This window comes from Nicotiana tomentosiformis, chromosome 12 (genome assembly GCF_000390325.3).
Source record: "Nicotiana tomentosiformis chromosome 12, ASM39032v3, whole genome shotgun sequence".
NCBI lineage: Eukaryota > Viridiplantae > Streptophyta > Magnoliopsida > Solanales > Solanaceae > Nicotiana > Nicotiana tomentosiformis.
Window position 1 is genome coordinate 95,029,391 of NC_090823.1, and position 24,089 is coordinate 95,053,479.

The 24,089-nt window shown below is 41.1% G+C and overlaps 1 long non-coding RNA gene across 2 annotated transcripts in view; it reads right to left on the bottom strand.

Annotated features, from left to right (window-relative positions):
- LOC104085009 (uncharacterized) overlaps positions 1 to 17,054 on the bottom strand; it is a 29,343-nt gene extending 12,289 nt beyond the window's left edge. Inside the window, exons 1-3 of one of the 2 annotated variants that reach the window (XR_683738.4) lie at positions 16,819 to 17,054; positions 14,655 to 14,724; positions 14,206 to 14,530 (exon numbers count right to left, since the gene is read on the bottom strand). This is a non-coding gene — a long non-coding RNA (uncharacterized lncRNA). Of the gene's footprint in view, positions 1 to 14,205; positions 14,531 to 14,654; positions 14,725 to 16,818 lie in introns of those variants that run through there. The other variant, XR_011413070.1, reaches the window with a different exon arrangement.
- Between the last annotated feature and the right edge of the window lie 7,035 nt (positions 17,055 to 24,089).

Consider the following 24,089-nt stretch of genomic DNA (forward strand, 5'->3'; position numbering starts at 1 on the left):
CTAAGTCTACGAACTTAATTTGGAATATTGGCTGCTATACGGAGAAGGGTTGGATACGACAGAAAGGAGTTGCATGATATGAAGAAGGATACAACATGACTTAGGATTGGAATGTATTGTCACACCTTTAGTTGATGTCCACGAGGAGTGAACAGACTTGTACGCCTGGTGAACGAGCACGAGCTCAGGATGGTTTATTGGTTTCGTTGTAATTGTACTCGGTGCAGCGTTGTTGGAAGATGTCGGCATGGAATTTCCACAGGTAGGTTATTTACGGCGAACAGGTTAATTGTTGCGTGGTGTTGAAGAAGCTTCTACGAAGAATTTTACTGGCTATCCGGTAAGAGGTCGAATATGTAAATGTGACTAGTGATTCAGAGCATTCATGAAATGGTTAACATAAGGATTTCGAGGAATTTGGTGGGTCGATTGCGCGAGGTCATGTCGGTAAGGGAGAAGGAATCTTGGTAGGTTCCAGGGTCATGTAATGGTAGCTTCAAGCTTAAGCGGGAGAGCCCCACCGCCTACGATTGGATTGCATGGTTGTCTACTTATGAGGTTTCTGGTTATTGGCATATTGGTGGGTTATTACGACTAAGGAAATAGAACATCAGTGGTGATTTGAGCAAAGGATTTGAGAAATGTGTGCTATAATTGGCCTTATAGATTCATGTTCAAGCTTTGGGAAGACTTAGGATTTATACTTCATGTAGATGTGTTATACAAGAAAGGCGATTCAGCCGGGTGCTTCTTCGAGAGGGCGTTCATGTGCTAGCAGAGCCTTGGAATTTGATCATATTTGGGAACAAGTCAGAGTGGGTGACTCTCAACAATGGTTCTAGTGGGTTCAAAGTGCGGTGCCTAAGGATTTCGAGCCAGTAGTATGGTTAAGTATTGAGCTTTTGTAGGGGATTATGAAAAATGGCTTGGAGTGTTCTACGTTATCTTCGGTCAGCGGTGTGGCATTGGAGGAATGGGAGAAAATTACTTCGTATTCATAGAGAGATTTTCAGAATGGGTGTACCAGTTGAAGATGCGAATATGCGCATAAGTAGGGTATGAGATGGTTCATGGTTTTTGGAGACAACATGGTCTCGTGAAATAAGGTCACTCAGGATGAGTGCGGATTTGGGTTCATGATGTTTTGAATGGAGCTATTATTATTTCTAGGGCAAGTTCTGAGTATTAGAAGAAGTGGCTCGGTTGGTAGTGGTTGAATCAGCACGGTTATGTCAGCGATCGGTTTCTCCAGCGTGAAGTTATACATGTAGTTTGTGGGCTTGAGCTCCACCACAACTTGGTTGATTTGGGAGGTATTCGATTCGTATGGCTTTGTTATGTAAAGGGATTTCAGGAAGAGTTATGGCAGTTTAGATTACAACACGAGGTTGTATTTTTTGCGGTTTGGGAATTTAGTTGCGTGTTGCATTGGTTCTTCTGAAATGTGCTAAGTAAAAGGTTTCTATATGATGAAGTATTTATCCTATTAGTGGATCAGGGGTTATTATGGAATTCTGATACTCTCACGTATTGGCATGTTAGGTGCAGTGAGCTTCATAGGGAATTGGAAGCTGAGGATCAAGGTTGCGGTTCGGTGTTGACAAGAACGTCACAAGCTCGGATGATCAGGGAAGAATTCAGATGGTTAGATCAGCTGGTATTGTCTTTTAGCGTCACCTAAGATCGGTGTCCTATGTAAGAGGCTTTGTGTACTGATTTGCGACTTCTTGATTTGCTTTACAGCATTAGTGTAGCCAGTGGTATGGATGTGCAGACTTGTTACCTGGTGCGGAAGGTCGTGGGAGTGTATCCCACAGGAAGATGGTATAAGTGTGACTTGTAGTCACTTGATTGATTAAAGATTTAAAACCAAGTATGGATATTGTGGTACTATCGCTAATGTGAGAATTTATGTCTGAAGGGAGCTTAGTTCATTTGGTTGCGGACTGTGGAAGTTTGTTCCGGATTTGACGGTTGTTTTTGTGTGTCGGGGGAAAGAGGGTTATTGTGGATACTTGAAAGGTTATTTTCCCGGTGCGGTACGATCAGAATCAGCTTGAGGTCCGTGGATGGATCTAAATGTGAATATGGGCTCTATATCAGGCCGGATGTGTTCATTTCAGCATAGCATTATTTTCGGAGGGGTCTTCGGGCCTTGGATGATATTTCTATTGTCGGCCTTTCCGTATGGTCTCTATTGTGCCATGTGGGTTGTGAGGCAGTTTGATTATTCGCACTCGTACTGAGATCCAGCATAGTTGTGGTGTTATATAAGCAAGATGGCTCCCGAGATACAGGTCATTTATTGCACCTTAGTCGTGCTCGAGTTTTGTAGCGTATGGCGCTATCTGTCTCCCCAGGGATGGTATTGTGCACTTAGCGTGCGTGTGGTTGACATTTAGGTATTTCGTAGGTATAAGCATTTTGGCTTGATAGGTACTTCCCTATTTATTCTCATGTGTGGATCGGGTGGCAAGCCGCCACGGGTATATGGTTGGATCAGGTGGCATGCCGCCACAGGTACGTTGTTTGGATCGGGTGGCACGCCGCCACGGGTGTCATGGTTGGATCGGGTTGCACGCTGCAATGGTATCATGGTTAGATCGGGTGGCACGCCGCAACAATGTGATGTTGAGTGCAGTTCCCTGTACCTATTTTTTGTGTTTTGCTTCTCATTTTCTGAGGAAGGTTCATAACATCTTTTCGGTTGTTTAATTAGTCACATGGGTTGAGCAGTTCTTTCCGGAGTTCATTTTTCCTTATGTATCACATGCGAGTTTGTGGATTGTTGGCACATGGTGGCATCATATGAGACCTTTGGTAGTGTTTATGGTGGCTTATTGCCGGAACAACTTATACTGTGTGAGACGAGATTATTAGACCTGGGATCAGTGCGATCGGATTATATGAGGCATATTAAAAAGAAAATATCGTTATTTGGTTCATAATGGGGTAATGGTCCTTGTCAGGAAGAGGGACTCAATGATTTGTTGACTCGGAAGTTGGTTCTGAATTTTTACACATCCCTTATATTGCGGTAGTATTGCGAGAGTTGAAACGGGACTTATATGCTTCATGAGGTTTGTTGTGAGCATCAGATTCGTGGGATTTCGGTTGTTGTTATTAGGGGATGTTATTATGGTCATGTAAATTATGTGGTGCATGGTGTGGATTCTGTGAAGGTATGCAAATATGTATTGGTGCATCATATAGTGATTAATACGGCGTTCGTATGTTAGAAACATGCATGGCATAGAATTTCATATGTTAGAATTTGTCTCTAAAGCTAATTTGACTAAATAAAAGGGAGAATCTTCAGATTTGCTTGAGCTAATGTTCTCAACTGAATTGTGGTAGCACGGGTAGGTGCACGAGGTGTTAAATAATGATTTCGAAGACCAAGATCCTTTACCATAGATTTGGCTTTATTGTAGGATATAGGAATGTTCAACTCAGGCATCGCCTCTTTTAATAGCTCTAAAAGAGAAGTAAAAGATGCATTGCTCCATCCATGTAGACACTTCAACAAATACAGACGGATTGTGAAAGATAATCTAGAGAATTCTTTACAACCAGGATATAGTTCTTGGCTTGCCTCGTTGTAACAATCCAGCCGGTCGTTTTGAAAGTAATAGCCCTGATCCCCTATTTACTATTTCTCCCGCATCTATCTCTGCTATTGTGACTTGTCGAGAGGTTTCGTTTTGGGTTTTGGAATGTTTCGGGACACTTAGTCCCTAAAACGGGAGCTTAAGTCTTAGGACTTTGACCGTAGTCAGAATTATGTAAAGACGACTCTGGAATGGACTTTCGTCAGTTCTGTTAGCTACGTTGGGTGATTTTGGATTTAGGAGTGTGTTCGAAATATGTTTTGGAGGTCTGTAGCTCATTTAGGCTTGAAATGGCGAAAGTCAAATTTTTGGGAAGTTTGACTGGTAGTGGACCTTTTGATATCGGGGTCGTATTCCAATTTCGGAAGTTGGAGTAGGTCCGTAATGTTAAATATGACTTGTATGCAAAATTTGGAGCCAATCGGACGTGGTTTGATAGGTTTCGACATCGGTTGTCAAATTTGGAAAATTCTAAGTTCTTTAAGTTTGAATCGGAAGATGATTCGTGATTTTAGCGTTGTTTGAGGTCGTTTGAGGGTTCGACTAAGTTTGTATGGAGTTTAGGATTGGTTGGTATGTTTTATCAAAGTCCCGGGGGCCTCGGATGAGTTTCGGGTGCTTAATGGATGGAAAATTTGACTTGTGCATATTCTGAAGTTGCTGGTTCTGGTATTTTTGCACCTGCGGTGCGAAGTCCATAGGTGCGGTCCCGCAGAAGAGAAAAAAAGGTCGCAGGTGCGCTTTTAATCTTTAGGGACAGTGGATGCAGGTGCGACGAGTAAGCCACAGAAGTGGAGCCGCATCTGCGGAAGAGAGGTCGCAAAGCGAATTTGGGGAGGAAGCCAAGTTCCGCAGAAGCAGACGATTGAGCGCTGAAACGCATCCGAAGATGCGGATATATGTCTGCAGGTGCAGAACCGGGGAATTTAATGAAATTCCGCAGGTGCAGAGCTTTAGCCGCAGAAGCGGTTAATGGACCGCAGGTGCGGTTTAACTGGCAGAAAAGGGGCCAAATCGAGGGTTTGATTCATTTCTTCATTTTTGGACTTGGGAGCTCGGGAATTGGCGATGTTTCGAGGGATTTTCAGAGAGAGCTCTAGGGCAACGATTCCTAACTTGTTTTTGGTTGTATTTCATTAATCTATAGTTGTTTCCTCCATTTAATTTCGGATTTGGATTGAAAAGTTAGGAAAATGGGGGAGGAGTTCCCTAACCGAATTTTTGAGTTTTGATTGGGATTTAGACATCGAATTTGATTAATTTTGGTACGAGTGAACTCGTGAGTGAAAGGGTGTTCATATTTTGTAACTTTTACCTGATTCCGAGACGTAGGCCCGGGGAGGCTTTTTAGGACGGATTTCGGATTTTTTATTAAAATCTTGATTTCATTAATTAGATTAGTCTATTATAGTTGTATTTATGATATGTAATTATTTTTGGCTAGATTTGGGCTATTCAGAGTCGGATATTCGTGGAAAAGGTATTGTTACCGATTGATTGAGCTTGGTTCAAGGTAAGTGGCTTGTCTAACCTTGTGTGGGGGAAATCCCCTTACGATTTGGTACTGTTTTGATATGTGAGAGTCGTGCACGTGAGGTGATGAGTGCGTACACTGGCTAATTGTTGTAAAAACCCGATTCCTACTAAGTAATAACCAGTTTCCTTCTTATTTGAGTTACATCAGCATGTGTAGTATCCTCTTAGCTTAGAATAACATGTCTACTTGCCTTAATTGCTTATCTGAACTTCGTGCAGCATGTTTAGTGAATTTCCTATTTTTCCTTGACTTGTACCTTGTCTAAATTGTAGGACTTCGCGTTATAGCTGTTAATTCTATTATTTGAGCTGCATATTTACTTTGGGACTACGGAATGGTATTCCGGGAGATCCCCCTGTACTGCATATTTACTTTGGGACTACGGAATGGTATTTCGGGAACTCCCCCTGTGCTGTATATTTACTTTGGGACTACGAAACGGTATTCTGGGAGCTCCCCCTGTTCTACATATTTACTTTGGGACTACATAACGGTATTCCGGGAGATCCTCCTGCATATTTACGTTTGGGACTACGAGCTGATGTAACTCAAATAAGAAGGAAACTAGTTATTACTTAGCAGGAATCAGGTTTTTACAACAATTAGCCCGTGTACGTACTCATCACCTCACGTACACGACGCTCACATATCAAAATAGTACCAAATCCTAAGGGAATTTCCCCCACACAAGGTTAGGCAAGCCATTTACCTCGAACCAAGCTCAATCAATTGGTAACAATGCCTTTTCCACGAATATCCGACTCCGAATGGCCAAAATCTAGCCAAAGACAATTACATATCATAAATATAACTATAATAGACTAATCTAATTAATGAAATCAAGATTTTAATAAAAATTCCGAAATCCGTCCTATAAAGCCTCCCCGGGCCCACGTCTCAAAATCGGGTAAAAGTTACCAAATATGAACACTCATTCACTCACGATTTCATTCATACCAAAATTAACCAAATCCGATGTCTAAATCCAAATCAAAACTCAGAAATTCGGTTAGGGAACTCCTCTCCCATTTTCCCAACTTTTCAATCCAAATCCGAAATTAAATGGAGGAAACAACTATAGATTAATGAAATACAACAAAAAATGAGTTAGGAATCGTTACCCCAAAGCTCTCTCTGAAAATCCCTCGAAACATCGCCAATTCCCAAGCTCCCAAGTCAAAAATCGAAGAAATGAATCAAACCCTCGATTTGGGCCCTTTTCTGCAAGTTAAACCGCACTTGCGTTCCATTAACCGCTTCTGCGGCTAAAGCTCCCCACCTGCGAAATTTCATTAAATTCCTCGGCTCCGCACCTGCGCACATATTTCTGCATCAGCGGATGCGCTTCAGCGCTCAATCGTCCGCTTTTGCGAAACTTGGCTTCCTTCCTAAATTCGCTTCTGCGACCTCTCTTCCGCAGATGCGGCTCCGCTTCTATGGCTTACTCGTCGCACCTGCTTCCACTGGCCCTCAAGATTAAAAGCGCACCTGCGACCTTTTTCTCGCTTCTTCGGGACCGCACCTGTGGACTTCGCACCGCAGGTGCGAAAACACCAGAACCAGCAACTTCAGAATATGCACAAGTCAAATTTTTCATCAGCTAAGCACCCGAAATTCACCCGAGGCCCCCGGGCTTCGACCAAATATACAACCAATCCTAAAACACCATACGAACTTAGTTGAGCCCTCAAACGACCTCAAATAACGCTAAAATCACGAATCATCCTACGATTCAAACTTAAAGAACTTAGAATTTTCCAAATTCGACAATCTATGCCGAAACCTATCAACCCATGTTTGATTGACTCCAAAATTTGCACACAGGTCATATTTAACATTACAGACCAACTCTAACTTTCGGAATCGGAATTCGACCCCGATATCAAAAAGTCCACTGCTGGTCAAACTTTCCAAAGATTCAACTTTCGCCATTTCAAGCCTAAATGAGCTACAGACCTCTAAAACACATTCCGAACATGCTCCGAAATCCAAAATTACCCAACGGAGCTAACGGAACCGACGAAAATCCAATCCAGAGTCATTTTCACACAATTCCGACTAAGGTCAAAGTCCTAAGACTTAAACTCCCGTTTTAGGGACTAAGTGTCCCAAAACACTCCAAAACCCAAAACGAAACCTCCCGACAAGTCACAATAGCAGAGATAGATGCAGGGGAAACAATAAATAGGGGATCGAGGCTATTACTTTCAAAACGATCGGCCGGGTCGTTACATCCTTCCCCTCTTAAAATAATCGTTCTTCCTCGGACGAGTATAGAGACATACCTGAAGTGGTGAAAAGATGAGGATAACGGCTGCGCATATCCTACTCGATCTCCCAAGTCGCCTCCTCGACTGGTTGTCCCCTCTAATGAACCTTCACGGAAGCAATGTTCTTTGACCTTAGCTTTCTTACCTGCCTGTCTAAAATATCCACTGGCTCCTCAACATAAGATAGATTCTTGTCCAATTAGACTGAGCTGAAATCCAACACATGGGACGGATCGTCGTGATACTTCCGGAGAATCGAAACATGAAATATCGGATGAACTCCTGCTAGGATGGGAGGTAAGGCAAGATCATAAGCAACTTCCCCAACTCGCTGCAACACCTCAAAGGGACCAATAAACCTTGGGCTCAACTTGCTCCTCTTTCCGAACCTCATAACGCCCTTCATAGGCGAAACCCGGAGCAAGACCCGCTCTCCAACCATGAATGCAATGTCGTGAACCTTTCGGTCCGCGTAACTCTTCTGTCTGGACTGGGCTGTGAGAAGTCTACCCTGAATCACCTTAACTTTCTCCAAGGCATCCTGAACCAAGTCTGTATCCAATAGTCTAGCCTCGCCAACCTCAAATCATCCCACTGGAGACCGACACCGCCTACCATACATGGCCTCATACGGTGCCATCTGAATGCTGGACTGGTAACGGTTGTTATAAGCAAACTCCGCAAGTGGAAAGAACTGATCCCAAGCACCCCCAAAATCTATCACACGCACGTAGCATATCCTCTAGTATCTGAATAGTGCGCTCGGACTGTCCATCCGTCTGAGAGTGAAATGCTGTGCTCAACTTAACCCGAGTACCCAACTCATGTTGTACACTTCCAGAACCGTGATGTGAACTACGTACCTCGGTCAGAGATGACAGATATCGGTACGCCATGAAGTCTGGAAATCTCGCGGATATAAATTCGAGCCAACTGCTTGGAAGAATAGGTAGTCATCACAGGAATGAAATGAGATAACTTGGTCAGCCTATCTACAATCACCCAAACTACATCAAATTTCCGTCGAGTCCGTGGAAGCCCAACAACAAAATCCATCATGATCTGCTCCCATTTTCACTCCGCAATCTCTAACTTTGCAAGCAATCCACATGATCGTTGATGCTCATATTTTACCTATTGGCAATTCAGACATCGAGCCACATACTCTACTATATCCTTCTTCATTCTCCTCCACCAGTAATGTTGTCTCAAGTCTTGATACATCTTTGCGGCACCCGGATGAATAGAGTACCGAGAACATTGAGCCTCCTGGAGAATCAACTCACGCAAACCATCTACATTGGGGACACATAGCCTGCCCTGCATCCTCAATGCACCATCATCTCCAATAGCGACCTCCTTAGCATCACTGTGTTGGACCGTGTCCTTAAGGACAAGCAGATAGGGGTCATCATACTAACACTCCCTGATACGATCATAAAGAGAAGACCGAGAGACCACACAAGCCAATATTCGACTCGGCTCAGAAATATCCAATCTCACAAACTGGCTGGCTAAGGCCTGAACATCCAATGCCAATGGCCTCTCTGCTACTGGTAGATATGCTAAACTCCCCAAACTCTCCGCCCAGCGACTCAAAGCATCGGCCACCATATTGGCCTTCCCCGGATGGTACAAAATAGTGATATCATAATCCTTAAGCAGCTCCAACCACCGTACAAATAATGCGGCCAAATCTTCAAGGCATGAACAATAGTTGCTAACTCAAGATCGGGGACATGATAGTTCTTTGCATGCACCTTCAGCTGTCTGGACGCATAGGAAATCACCCTACTGTCCTGCATCAATAAATCACCGAGACCAATCCGCGATGCATCACAATATACAGTATAAGACCCCAAACCTGTAGTCAATACCAATACTAGGGCTATAGTCAAAGTTGTTTTGAGCTTCTGAAAGCTCTCCTCACATTCCTCTGTCCACCTGAATGAAGCACCCTTCTGGGTTAGCCTGGTCATAGGTACTGCAATATATGAGAAACCCTCTACAAATCGATGGTAATACCCCGCCAAACCAAGAAAACTCCGTATCTCTATAGTTGTGGATGGTCTGGGCCAACTCTGCACTACTTCAATCTTCTTCAGATCCACCTGGATCCCATCACTCGATACTATATGACCCAAGAATGCCACTGAGTCTAGCCAAAACTCACATTTGGAAAATTTTGCATATAATTTCTTTTCTCTCAAAGTCTGGAGCATAGTCCTCAGGTGCTGCTCATGATCCTCCCGAGTCTGGGAGTACACCAGAATGGCGTCAATAAACACAATGACGAATGAGTCAAGGTAGGGCCGAAACACACTGTGCATTAAGTGCATAAATGCTGCTGGGGCATTGGTCAGCCCAAAAGACATCACAAGGAACTCGTAGTGACCATACCGGGTCCTGAAAGCAGTCTTCGGGATATCTGGCTCCCGAATCTTCAATTGATAATAACCTGAACATAAGTCAATCTTGGAAAACACTATGGCACCCTATAACTGATCAAATAAGTCATCAATACGAGGCAATGGATACATGTTCTTTACTGTGACTTCGTTCAACTGTCGGTAATCAATACACATCCGCATAGAACCATCCTTCTTCTTCACAAATAAGACAGGATCACCCCAAGGTGACACACTAGGCCGAATGAAGCTTTTATCAAGCAACTCCTGTAACTGCTCCTTCAACTCCTTCAATTCAGGAGGAGCCATACAATATAGAGGAATAGAGACGGGCTGAGTGCCCGGCAATAAATCAATGCCAAAATAAATATCTCTGTCGGGCGGCATGCCCGGAAGGTCAGCTGGAAACACATCTGAAAAGTCCCTCACTACTGGAACTGACTCAACTGTAGTGGTATCAATACTGACATCTCTTACATAAGCTAGATGCGCATCACACCCCTTATCAACCATTCGTTGAGCTTTAATAAAAGAAATAACTCTGCTGGGAGTATACTCTAAGGTACCTCTCCACTCTAATCACGGTAAACCTGGCATAGCCAGCGTCACGGTCTTAGCGTGACAATCAAGAATAGCATAATGGAGCGACAACCAGTCCATGCCCAAAATAATATCAAAGTCCACCATGATGAGAAATAATAAATCGGCTCTGGTCTCAAAACCACTAAGAGCAATCAAACACGACCGATACACGTGGTCCACAATAAGAGAATATCCCACAGGAGTAGACAAATAAACAGGAGAACTCAAAGAATCCCGAGATACACCCAAATACGGGGCAAAATAAGAGGACACATAAGAATATGCAGAGCCTTGGTCAAATAATACCGACGCATCTCTATGACAGACCGGAATAATACCTGTAATGACAAAATCAGAAGAAACTGCCTCTGTACGAGCAGGAATGGCATAATATCTGGCTTGGCCTCCCCCTCTAGGGCGACCTTTACCTCCCCGACGTACACCTCGAGGTGGATGAGTAGGTGGGGTGGTAACTGGTGCTGTAATCATAGCCTGAGGACCCAATGGAGCATGCTGTGGCTGAGAAGTCTATGGAGGTGCACCCCTCAGAATCCTGGGGAAATCCCTCACCATATGGTGAGTGTCGCCACACTCAAAACAAGCTCTCGGAGGGCATGGCTAATGTGTCTGACTCAGGCCAAATCTGATAGACTGGCCGCTAGGAACACCCCGTGCAGGAGGTACACTAGATATTGGCGGTGCATAATAAGGCTCCTGGGGTCTAGAAGGAGCTGGAACACCGCTGGCGGTTGGAAGAGCTGAATGAACGGGGCGGCTCACATAACCCCTACCATGGCGAGCTACTGGGGCACGAGCTCCAGAATAATAACCAGTCTCTTGAGACCTCTTGGCCTCTCTCTCCTCTCTGTCCTGGGCAAGCATGCCTTCCAATCTCCTAGCAATACTCACAACCTGCTGATAAGAAATATCCATCTCCAACTCCCTGACCATACTAATCCGGATACTAGGGTGGAGTCCTTCAATAAACCGTCGAGCCCTCTCTCGAACTGTGGCAACCAAGGCCGGTGCATGTCGGGCTAAATCACTAAAACAGACTGCATACTCTGACAGAATCATAGCACCCTGGCGAAGCTACTCAAACTTCGCGCGCCATGAGTCCTTGAGGCTCTGAGGGACATACTCTCTCAAAAACATGTCCGAGAACTGAGTCCATGTAAGTGAAGCTGCCTCATCTGGACTACTCAATTCATAAGCACGCTACCATTTATAGGCTGCTCCCCTAAGCTGGAAGGTGGTAAAAGAAACCCTACTCGACTCTGCTACGTCCATAGTACGGAGAATACGATGACACTCCTCCAGAAAACCCTGAGCATCATCTGTATCCAATTCGCTGAAGGTAGGTGGGTGGTACTTCTTGTACATCTCAAGTCTGAGCTGCTCCACCTCAGAAGTTGCTGCCCTAACCTCGGGATGAACTGGATCTACCGGCTGCATTGATACAATCTCTGTAACCTGGTCGACCTGAACCTGTTGCTTTGGAGTACCGGTGATGGGAGTCTATGCTCCTCCCCCGGCCTGAGATATTGTAGGAGCAAGTGGAATGAATCCAGCCTGAGCTAAGGTGCTGAACATGCTCAGAAACTGGGCTAGAGTCTCCTGGAGGGTTGGTGCAGAAATAGGTATCTCAGGTGTCTGCCCTCCAGTTGGAGCTACTGGGGGCTCCTCTGTAGTAGCTCGTGCGGGTGCTCTGGCTACACCATGTGGACGTCCTCGACCTCTATCCCGGTCCCAGCCCTGGCCTCTCGCGGCTTTAGCAGGGGGCGCAGGTGCCTGGTTATCAGATCCACCTATACGTGTCCTCACCATCTGTGAGAGAATAGAATACAGAAGTTTAGAATTTTCAAGTCAACAATTTTTGCACGACAAGGAATTCAAGTAGTGAAATTTTCCTAACAGTTCCATAACCTCCCGAAGATAAGTACAGACGTCTCCGTACCGATTCGCGAAACTCTAATAAATCGGCTTGTGACTCACGACACCTATGAACCTAGAGCTCTGATACTAACTTGTCACGACCCAATTTTCCCACTGTTTGACATCGTAAGGGCAACTAGTCTCTACGACTAGGTAAGCATAACCTTTGCGGAATAATGAAATGAAAACATAAATTTTTACAACTAACTGTAGCAATAACACCGTAACTGAATACCATGCCGCTTGTCATGTACAATAACCAACTCCTCAATATACTACACAGCATTCCCAAAACGCGGAACATCATGAATCACAAACTATAGAAGGAAAATCTAGTATCTCTATACATTAGAGTCTAACAAAAGAAAATACCGAAGTTAATGGACATGGGAAAGAGTAGAAGGGGACTCCGAGATTTGCGGACGCGAAAGATATACCTTGAAGTCTCCAACGATGTCCTGGTTCACTGATAGTGTGGCTGACAAGGAGCACCTGGATCTGCACACGAAAAACATGTGCAGAGAATAGCATGACTATACCACAATCGGTACCCAATAAGTGCCAAGCCTAACCTCGGTTGAGTAGTGACAAGGTCAAGCCGGGGCCCTACTTGGTGTGTATATATATATATATATATATATATATATATATATATATATATATATATATAAAATAAAACTAGATAGAATGAAATCTTGTTAGCTTAGAATAGTATGTCTACTTGCCTTAATTGCTTATCTGAACTTTGTGCAGCATGTTTAGTGAATTTCTTGTTTTTCCTTGACTTGTACCTTGTCTAGATTGTAGGATTTCACATTGTAGCTGTTAATTCTATTATTTGAGGTGCATATTTACTTTGGGACTACGGAACGGTATTCCGGGAGCTCCCCTTGTTCTGCATATTTACTTTGGAACTACGGAACGGTATTTCGAGAGATCCCCATGTACTGCATATTTACTTTGGGACTACGGAACGGTATTTCGGGAACTCCCCATATGCTGTATATTTACTTTGAGACTACGAAACGGTATTCTGGGAGCTCCCCATGTTCTGCATATTTACTTTGGGACTACGGAATGGTATTTCAGGAGATCCCCCTGCACATTTACTTTTGGGACTACGAGACGGTATCTCGAAAAATCGCCTATTGTTATCTCTGTATACTGAGCTGTTGTCTTCTAGGGTTTAATTCTTGTTAAATTTCAGTTTTTATTTTACTGCGACATTTCATTCTATCTTGTTTTATTTTATATATATATATACCAGTAGGGCCATGGCATGACCTCGTCACTACTCGAACGAGGTTAGGCTTGGCACTTAATGGGTACCGATTGTGGGGTACTCATGCTACTCTCTGCACATATTTTTCGTGTGCAGATCCAGGTGTTCTTTGTCAGCCGCACTATCAGTGAGCCGGGACAGCTTTGGAGACTTCAAGGTATATCTGTCGCGTCCGCAGACCTCGGAGTCACCTTCTACTCTTCTCCATGTCCATTATCTTCGGTATTTTCTTTTGTTACTCTGATGTATAGAGACACGAGATTTTCCTTTTGTAGTTTGTGATTCACGATGTTTCGAGTTTTGGGAATGCTGTGTAGTATATTGAGGAGTTGGTTATTGTACATGTTAAGCGGCATGATATTCAGTTACGGTATTATTTCTACAGTTAATTATAAAAATTTATGTTTTTATTTTATTATTCCGTAAAGGTTAGGCTTACCTAGTCGTAGACACTAGGTATCGTCACGACGTCAAACGGAGGGAAAATTGGGACATGACACTCATCAACTAAGTTATAGAATTTAGTGGAATCTTCATTTGGACCTTCATACACTCCTCCAGTATGTGCAACATCTCTAAATTGATCATTCAACAACCCATCAATATCATCGTACGAGTAAACATTATCATCCATGTCACAATTAACATTTATCGGAATTTTCTATTCCCCATGATTAATCCATCTTGTATAACCTTGAACAAATTCATAGCATATTAGATGATCATACACTACATTCCTTCGAGTCCATCGAATATTACAACACTTTGTACATGGGCATTGAATTTCTTCGCCTTGAGGATCTCCAAAAGAGTAAGTAAAATCTAAGAAAGATTGAACACCATCGACATACTCTTTGCTATACCTTGGTAAATCCATCCATTCCTTGGATGGAACATTTAAATTCCTAAAAATTAAATTTATTAGATCTTCAAATATATAATCATTTAAGCATTGACTATAAAATAAATCTGAAACGTCAAGAGTGAATTTGCAAACGAATGCATTATAAACCAATAAGACTTTCTTACCTAGTCATGACACTTATGCTAAGCAAACCCAACTTCAAGTCCACCACAGATCTACCTGAGCGTGACTAATCTTCTTGAAAAAAAGGAGTAAAATTAATAGGATCCATAGAACAACGACAACAAGTAATAAAATTATAAACCAAATTTTTCATGAAGGTAATATAATAATTTTACGCCCAAAACATTGTCATGAGCATATTGGCAAGTATAATGACACCTAAAAGGTGTATTGTACGTATAAAGATTAAATAATTAAAAGAAGTTAAGATATAAATATCTAACTAGCTATTTCTGATTTCATCAACTCTAAAGAAGAAACTCCAGAATTAGCCATATTCTGAAATTACTAAAAGAAACCTTTGATACCCAAAAATTAAACAAAAGAATATAAAATTAGAAAAAAAAAAGTTAAATACTTGAGTATAAACAAAGACTTTACAAATTTACCTAGAAATTATACAAAAATAAAGATTATTTTTTCAGCCCGATTAATCCGAAACTAGAAAATTTGAAAATTTAAGTATAAAAATATTAGAAGACAATACAAAGATACCAAAAAATATATGATCAAAATTTGAGGCAATAGGAGTCCAACGGTAAATTAAAGCTTGGCGACAACTATAAGGAAGACTCACAAGCTACAAATATCTTAAGTTAGGGTCCTAATGCAAAGGAATATATAGCAAAGTTGGAGTATAAAGTGCTAGATGCCCATAATGGAATTTTAGCTTTTTGGCCATAGAAACTAATTTGGAGAACAAAACTCCCACCAAAAGTGATATGATTCAGCTGGTTAGCACTAACGAATGCTTGTCTGACACAGGACAACCTACGTAGGAGAAGCTTCCAGCTTGTTAAAAATTAGATGTTTCAGCTATTTCAGCTCAGATGTTTTCATGGAGTCTCAACTCCAATCCACTTGCTAAAAATCAGATATTTGCTTAGTCTTTTTGTTAGGCCAAATAGTTCTACGTAAATAATTTTATGGTCTTTTTAGATTTTTTGAGCTCTCTCACTCTAGAATAGCCTCTTTAAGGTATATTTTTTGATTATTTGCTAGCTCCTAGGTCCTATCATAACATCTTCTAATGGGGTTAGCATCTCTATTTTTTGGTTATTGGCTAGCTTCCAGATCCTATCAAAATCATCTCTGCTTGATGCTTTCAATGAAGCAACTTACTTTATAAAACAAATACAAGAAAAACTATACAAGCATATCCAATAATTAAATATTATTGAGCATCTTTAATAACATTCTAACAGTTTGCCACTATTACATTTTGGCGAAATAATTTGCAGCCATAAATAACTATGAACTCTTACACTCAAAAAATAATCATTTTACATGAATATTTTAGCTCATTTGCCCAGAGGGGGTCAATCATTAAATAAAACCTTCAAATGAAGCCTCACCACAAAATTAACGAGCAAGCCAAAAAGTCACATCAACCATGCTTATTTGGTCAAAGTAACTCTAGATCAGTTTCACAAAATTCTCGCACAATGATTTAAGTAAAACGTAAAACAAAGTTGTTGTACAACTGAAATTAAGTCAAATAACCACCAAATTCAGAAGCAATTTCAAAATATTTTGAAATCACAAACTCAAGCTAAATAACACCCTACTTGCGAAACTTTTCGGTATAATTAGATCGAATGCAAATCTCAGTAAACGTATACATTGCAAAAACCGATTAAAGCTTTGGCACCCAAAATCAAATAAAAAATTTTACTTATTTCTCAACTCAAGAATATAAAACAAGGATAAAACTAAAAACTTTGATAGCCAAAAATTTAATGAAAAAAAGAAATTCACTTCTATCGGCCCCAAAAAAAATTCAATAAGAAGCTAGACAAATTGAAACTTTAAGTATAAGAAGGAACATCAATCAAAGATACCAAAAATCAAATAGAAAAGATTACTCTTTTTCAACCCAAGAATCTGAAATTAGTAAAAAAAACTAAAATTTATACCCAGAAATTAAACAAAATAAAATTACTTCTTTTCAGCCCAAGAATCTGAAATTAGAAAAAAGTAAAAAACATTGAGTATAAAATGAAGACTATACCAAGATACCCAGGTATATACATAATAGAAGATTATTTTTTCATCAGAAATCGAAAACAAAAAAACGGAAAACCTTTGAGTAAAAGAAATACTAACCAATAGAGAAAGGATGGAGATTTGCTAGAGTGAGATTAATCTAGAAGAAGCAGCAATAAAAAGCTAGCGGCCGCGGGAAAAAAGCAACAAAGTTAGGGTAATGAGAAAAGAATTGGGAAACGTAGTATTCTAGGAGCTTATGATTTCTTTGCCTTTTGAGTATTGGGGGAGGGAAATATTTTCATTAACTGTATATTTGGGGGGAAATTTTGAGAGAAATTTTTTATAACAAATTTTTAGGTTACGCCTATAAAGTGTTAAATTTAGTATTAGAATATAACAACTCTTCAAAAATATTGCATTATAATTAATAAGCGTTGTCAAATAATTTGTAAATTGGCAACACTTAAGAAGTGTTGTCTTTATATTATAAGAGAAAACTTTTTAAGTGTAGCCTTACAAAACGTGGCCAAAAACTCTAGTCAAAGACCACGCTTTATAAGCGCATCTATCGTTACTTTTGGCAACACTTTTCGAGTGTTGTCTATAATTAGTGTGGCTATAGGCCAAAAATGCTGTAGTGAGAATTGGAAAAGGAAAAAAAGAAGCTAAATTGCAGTATCTCCGGAACCAGGAGGAAGAGAAGTGTATGCGCCCCCGGGATAAGTAGACGGACCCACCAATAGATCAACATTTTTACCAGTTTAGCCTTCATCAACATCATCCTCCGATTCTTCTTCAGTTCCCGAAAACTCGGAACCGGAACCAAAAGGACCAGGTGCATCAGACCTCGCAGGGAGTCCACTTTTAGCACCTAACTTAAGCTCGCAGGCCTTAGCAATTTTGGCATCAAAATCAATGACACCTGCTTTGACCTTTTCCAAGGTTTTTCTCCTTATGATGTATATGGCATATGTTTTCTCAACAACGAGGGAAGACGCTCGGTGCTTGAGTTCTTCTTTGAATTGGGTTACCTCAACAGAAAGGTTTTCCCTGGCAGACCTAGCAGATTTGAGGCTAACATCAAGGTCACGGACAGTTGAATTAAAAAGCCTATTATGCTCGATAGTTTTTCGGTACTTCTCTTCCATCTGATAGTGTTTCGCCCCCACAACAGCAAGCTCTTCAATTTTGGAGTTCAAGGTTGCCTCTAAGTTAATAACTCTTTCAGCAGAGGCAGCCTCATGTTCGGTTGCAGCAAGAACGGCGTTATGGACTTCAACCCACTTGGCCCTGGCTTCGTCAAATCTAACCCTCAGCGGGCCAATTTCATGGCTAAGGGTTACCACTTCTTGCTCATTTTGCCGCAAACGAGCTTCCAATATAACATCCTCAGCGGCTTTGGCTTCCAGTTTCGAAAGGCGAGCGAAATGTTGCTCCTTCTCTACCAAAAGTTGATCCCGTGCGGAGGTAATCTCTTCGTTATCACGAATCAACCTCGGAAGGCCCTCGAAAGCAAGAAAGTTGGCCTACAAAGTAAGAAGGGTAAAATTCAGGATATGTTCACACCCGAAAATAGAAGAAGTAATAAAGGAAGAAAGGAACATACCGTTGCGGCATTATGCATGGCGTTGTTCAACAAACACTCTCCCGAGAGTTCCTGAATCTTTTTCCAGTATTTCTCTAAAGCCAAAGGCTTCAGATAATTAGCAAGCTCCATCGGTCTGGATAGCAAGTTGCATTCTGTAGAGACCAAAAGAGTAACGTTCATCCTCCTTTTGTGAATCTTTAGAAGGGGCAGTATAATTTTTCCCCAAATTCCCATAAACTGGGGACTGTGAAAGAGGAATACCTTCTTCATGGTCAAGTGTGACCGGTGGAGGTGATGTAGCAATTTCTGGTGGAAGAGTGGATGAAGATGGAAGTGATGTAGTAGTTGCTGGTGTTGGTGAATTTGGAGATAAAGCTGATGGAGTTGAAGAGTGAGAAGAAGTTGTATCAAATGCAGTGATGGTTGTTGAATGCTCGACAACCAAAGATGGCAAGGGCCCAATACTCAGCCCCGCAGTACCGGACACAACAGTTGGAGCCCGAAAACGGGAGTTGACATTATCTACCAAATCAAATTCTACCTAAAGTGCCGAGGCACCGTCCTCAGTTGGTGTAACCCGATCAACAGGTTGAGCATCCTGTTGAGATGATGAGGATCGTCGTCTTCTATGTAGAGAAGCTCCCTCATCACTAGCTTTTTCATCATCGTCGATCGTCACGGTGTCTATGATAGGCCTCGAAGGAGGGCCAATGTGATGACCCAAAATATCATCTTTAAAGTTAATAATTAATTCTGTGTTATAAGACCTCAAAAAGTACTATTTATAATTACTCGACTTGCATGCGCATTCCGTAAAATTTTCCGAAAAGTTTTTATGTGAAAAATGGATTAAAATGTGAATTAGAGCTTTAAAACTCAACTGAATTGAGTTTGGTCAACATTTTTAGCAAACAGACTCGGATCAATATTTTAATAGTTTCGGTAGGTCCGTATCGTGATTTGAAACTTGGGCATAAGTCCGGAATCAAATTCCGAGATCTCTAGCCCGAAATATGGAATTTTGATAAAAAATTAAAAGTTTAAGTTCAGATAGTGACCGGATATCTAATTATATGCAAACGACCCCGGAATAGAATTTTGATGATTTCAACAACTCCGTATGGTGAATTTGGACTTAGGAGCGTGATCGGAATTTTATTTGGAAGTCCGTAGTAAAATTAGGCTTGAAATGGCTAAAATAGGAATTTAAAGTTTGGAAGTTTGACCGGGGAGTTGACTTTTTGATATCGGGGTCGGAATCCAGTTCCAAAAATTTGCATAGTTCCGCTATGTCATTTATGACTTGTGTGCAAAATTTGAGGTCAATTAGACTTGAATTGACAGGTTTCGACATCGAATATAGAAGTTGGAAATTCTTAAGTTTCATTAAGCTTGAATTGAGGTGTGATTTGTGATTTTAGCGTTGTTTGATATGATTTGAGGTTTTAAATAAGTTCGTATAATATTTTAAGACTTGTTGGTGTATTTGGTTGAGGTCCTGAGGGCCTCGGGTGAGTTTCGGTTGGTTAACAGATCAAAAGTTGGACTTAAACAGTTGCTGCAAAAAGCTGCTGCAAATTTTCTTCTGCTGAGCATTCGAGCCCAGAAGTCAAGCCCAGAAATCGAGTCGAGGATCGAAGACAAGGCTCGAGAGCCATAATCGAAGGCAGGCTCGAGAGCCATGATCGAAGGCAAGGCTCGAGGGCCATGATCGAAGGCAAGCTCGAAGGCCACTGATCGAAGGCCCAGGATAGAGGCCCAGGATCGAGGGCTATGACCGAGGCCAGTGATCGAAGGCCATAAAGATCGAAGCCAGGATCGATGGTTGTGATCGAGCCCCAGGGTCGAGAGCCATGATCGAAGCCATGATCGAAGGCCATGACCGAGGTCCATGATCGAGGGCCATGATCTAGCCCCAGGATCGAAGGTCCATGATCGAGGTCTAGCCCGGACAGATCTGTAAGTTTATAAAACTGGGGATTTCGTCTCATTTGCCATTTTTGACGAACTTGAGCTTGAGCAGAAACGATTTTTGACAGATTTTCAAGGAAAAATATTTGGGTAAGTGATTCTAACACGGATTTGGTCAACATACACGAATATATCATTGTTTTCACCATTTAATTAGTGTATTGAAATGGAAATTTGGAAAAATTTTAGAAATCTCATAAAAATGATTTTTTGAGATTTCTGTGTCGATTCAGAGTCGGATTTGAGTGAAACTTGTATGGTTGGACTCGTAATTGAATGGGTTATCGGATTTTGTAAGTTTCGTCGGATTCCGAAATATGAGCCCCACAGGCAATTTTTGAACTAATTTCGGATTTTATTGAAAAAATAATATAATATTTTCTTATGAAATTGATTCCTATAATTTTATTTGACTGTATCGAATTAATTATGACTAGATACGAGTCGATCAGAGTCGAAAAATCGAGGAAAAAGCATACTACTTGGTTAAATTGGAGCAAGTCGAGGTAAGTGACTTGTCTAACCTTGTGTGAGGGAAATCTCCCCTAGGATTGGTATTAATTATAATATAATGAAAGTCGTGTACACGAGGTGACGAGTGTGTACACAGACTAAATGTGAAGGATTATGTTTTTAAATTGTGTAGATCATTATTGCATATTAATTAAATTATTAAATCTTGTTATATTCTCCATCATTGATTTGATTTATATACTTTAAATTTACTTGACCTTTTTTCTGCTAATTGTTTTACTTGTTTAGTTGGAACTTGATTTCTTTTATTCTGTACATTATTTGAAGTTGATTTTCTTTAAAATAAATATTATTAATATGAAGTATTTGACATTTTTAAATTTGGTATTGAAGTAACATATTAAAGACTTTGAAATATTATTTTGTTGAATTAGTTATTCCTGAATATTTTTGTAAGATTTTTGTACGCATTGTGATGGAGCCGTGAGCTCTTTATTGTGGAAAGATATTATTGATGATTTATTTTGGCATGAGTCGGGAGCTCTTTATTGTGAAAAAATATTGTTATTGAATTATTTTGGCAAGTAAAATTATTTGAGCACTTGAGGTGCAAATTGTGATATATTGTGATATTGATACGCATGCGGTGGTATAAGGTCTGGGTATTGAAACGCATGCGGTGAGATAAGGGTGGCTTGATACGCGTGGCTAGTAGGGGAACTACTAGAAGTCATGCGGTTTGATAAGGATGGCTAAAACGCGGGATGCTATTTCTGGAAAAATATTTTCTTTAAAATAAATTGTGAAGGCTCCCGCTGTGAGATAAGGAAATGAGATATTGTGAATTTATTTATAATTTGGGACTACGGGGCGGTACCTCGAGAGTGTCCTTGTTGATATTGATTTATGGCCCCAGTTGCCTTTGATTAATTGTTGTGATTTTCTTAAAGTTGAAAGAAAATTTTGGTTGAGATATTAATTGCCATTATTTTGTGTAATTAAATGGTGACCTGCTACTTGATTCATTTTCATTGTCATTTATTTTATTACATTGTTAACATTTTACCATGCTATTATTCTTTTTCAGTAGAGTCTGACCTGACCTCGTCACTACTATACCGAGGTTAGGCTTGGCACTTACTGGGTACCGCTGTGGTGTACTCATACTACGCTTCTGCACATCTTATTGTGTAGATCCAGGTACCCCTTATCAGACTAGGCATTAGTAAACTAGTTGTACGAGGAGACTTCGAGGTATATCTGCCAGCATCCACAGACTCCGGAGTCCCCTTCTATCTTACTATGTTGTCTTCCTTATTTACTTTAGACTCTGATGTATAGAGACATAGAGAATAAATTCTTAGAAGCTTGTGACTTATTTCTATCGAGTTTTGGGAGTTGAAATTATTTGAATTGTAGTTTATTTATTTCAGATTTAAATTTCTATTATGCATTGATAGGCTTACCTAGTCTTAGAGACTAAGTGCCATCACGACATCCTACGGAGGGAAATTTGGGGATCGTGACAGCCAGTCACTATCGCTACCGGAGATGACTCGGGGGCATCGATCCTCGCCCTCTTATTCTTTTCCCCGGCTATAGATGAATGTCTTCTCTTTGGTTGTTTGTCTTCCAGTCAGGGACTCCGTAAAGAAACATTTGCTCTCGAAGAAGGCACAGAGCCACCTATTCGATTAAGCACCTCCTGAAGTAGCCTCGCTGCATCAGCAGGATCACCCAAGACATCCTCCTCGGGAACAACAACAGAGCATGTGGGTAGAACTACTTTCATAGACAGGTTAGAAGGGATCAATCGAGTTCTTCACATGAAAAATTGAAACAAGATGAGTTTGAGTTACCATGATTCTTGTCCTTCCACCCGTATTTAGGGGCCAGTTCTTTCCACAAGCGAGTCTCGGGCATCGTAACATCCAAGATCTTTTATACCTACCGGTCCAAACCTTCAATCACTAGTGGGATCCATCGAGTTTCTGAAACAAACGAAGGATGGAGGATCAATACGGCTATAGAAAAATATTTATTAAAAGGAAATACTAAACAAAGAGCTTACGAGTGCTATTCCAAGCGGCCGGAAAGGATGAAGCCGTTGCCGGAATGATATCGTTGGTGGAAACTGTAACGAAACATTCCATCCACCTACGGTCGTTGTCATCATCCATGCTAGACAACAAAGCATGGTGGCCACGCTTGCAGAGGTTTATCATTCCACCGCGGAAGATTTTGGGAGAATAAAGATTCATCATATGAGCTAAGGTTAGCTCCTCTCCAGTTTCCTGGCACAAACGCCGAAGACAAGTAACTGTCCTCCACACATAAAGGCTTACTTATGCCAAACACACTTGGTAGTAGAGGCAAAACTCCGCAATCACGGAGTCAAGCTCTCCGCTCAAAGAGAACGTACCCAAAGTAAAGGGATATGTGTAAACATATGTAAAACCCTCCTTGGGTAGGGTGACTCGCTCCGATAGATCAGGAGCAATAAATTCTAAGTCATGGCAGCGACAGTCTTTCTTCACAGCAGGAATGCTCGAAGGACGTATGGAAGAAGGATACCTACTAACGGCCCATTTACGAGAGTTAGCAGTAGAGAATTTATCTTCGAGTTTTTTGTGGTAATAAGACTTCTAGGGATGATAGAGGCCACTGTTGGAGGAGCAGAGTCATCAGCCTTGTTCTTGTTTTTTGAAAAATCGGTACGTTTTGAGGAAGAAACCATTGAATGAAAGAAGGAGAATGTTTTTCGTTTGAAGAGAATTAGAGAAAAGATGAAGAGTAAGATGCGAGTTAGATAAAGGAAGCTTGAAAGATTATGAAGTATAAGGGAGGAACTTGATGCGTATAAGAAAAAAGTTTTTGCAGCTAAATTCATGGCCATGATTACCTCGATAATCGGCAAAAGTTGTGGTGCATCATGGGATGACGCATGTTCGGGGCATTAAATGCGGAGAGAAATGCGTTTAATCAATCGTCAGAAACCTTCAGAGGGAATTATAGTAATTTCCGCCAAAAAGAGTGTTTCTACCAACTTCTTAGTAACACAAAGTCATGTCATCGGAAAGTAGGGGGATTATCTGTATAGGGTAGAATATGCTATGACACGTGATCGTCCGAGAAAGGAAAACGTGGAACCCAAGACAGGGGGATGGCTAAAGATCGAAGACAACTGTTTCGTTTGTCACCGAAAAGAATAGCGCTCATAAAGATGTGATAAATATTCTTTTTCCGGGAGCATTTAATAGAAAATATTTCATGTCATTAAGAGCAGTTACCCGTTACAAGGAATTTGGCATTTATGTTCACCGTTATATCTTCATCAATTCCCCTCATAATTGAC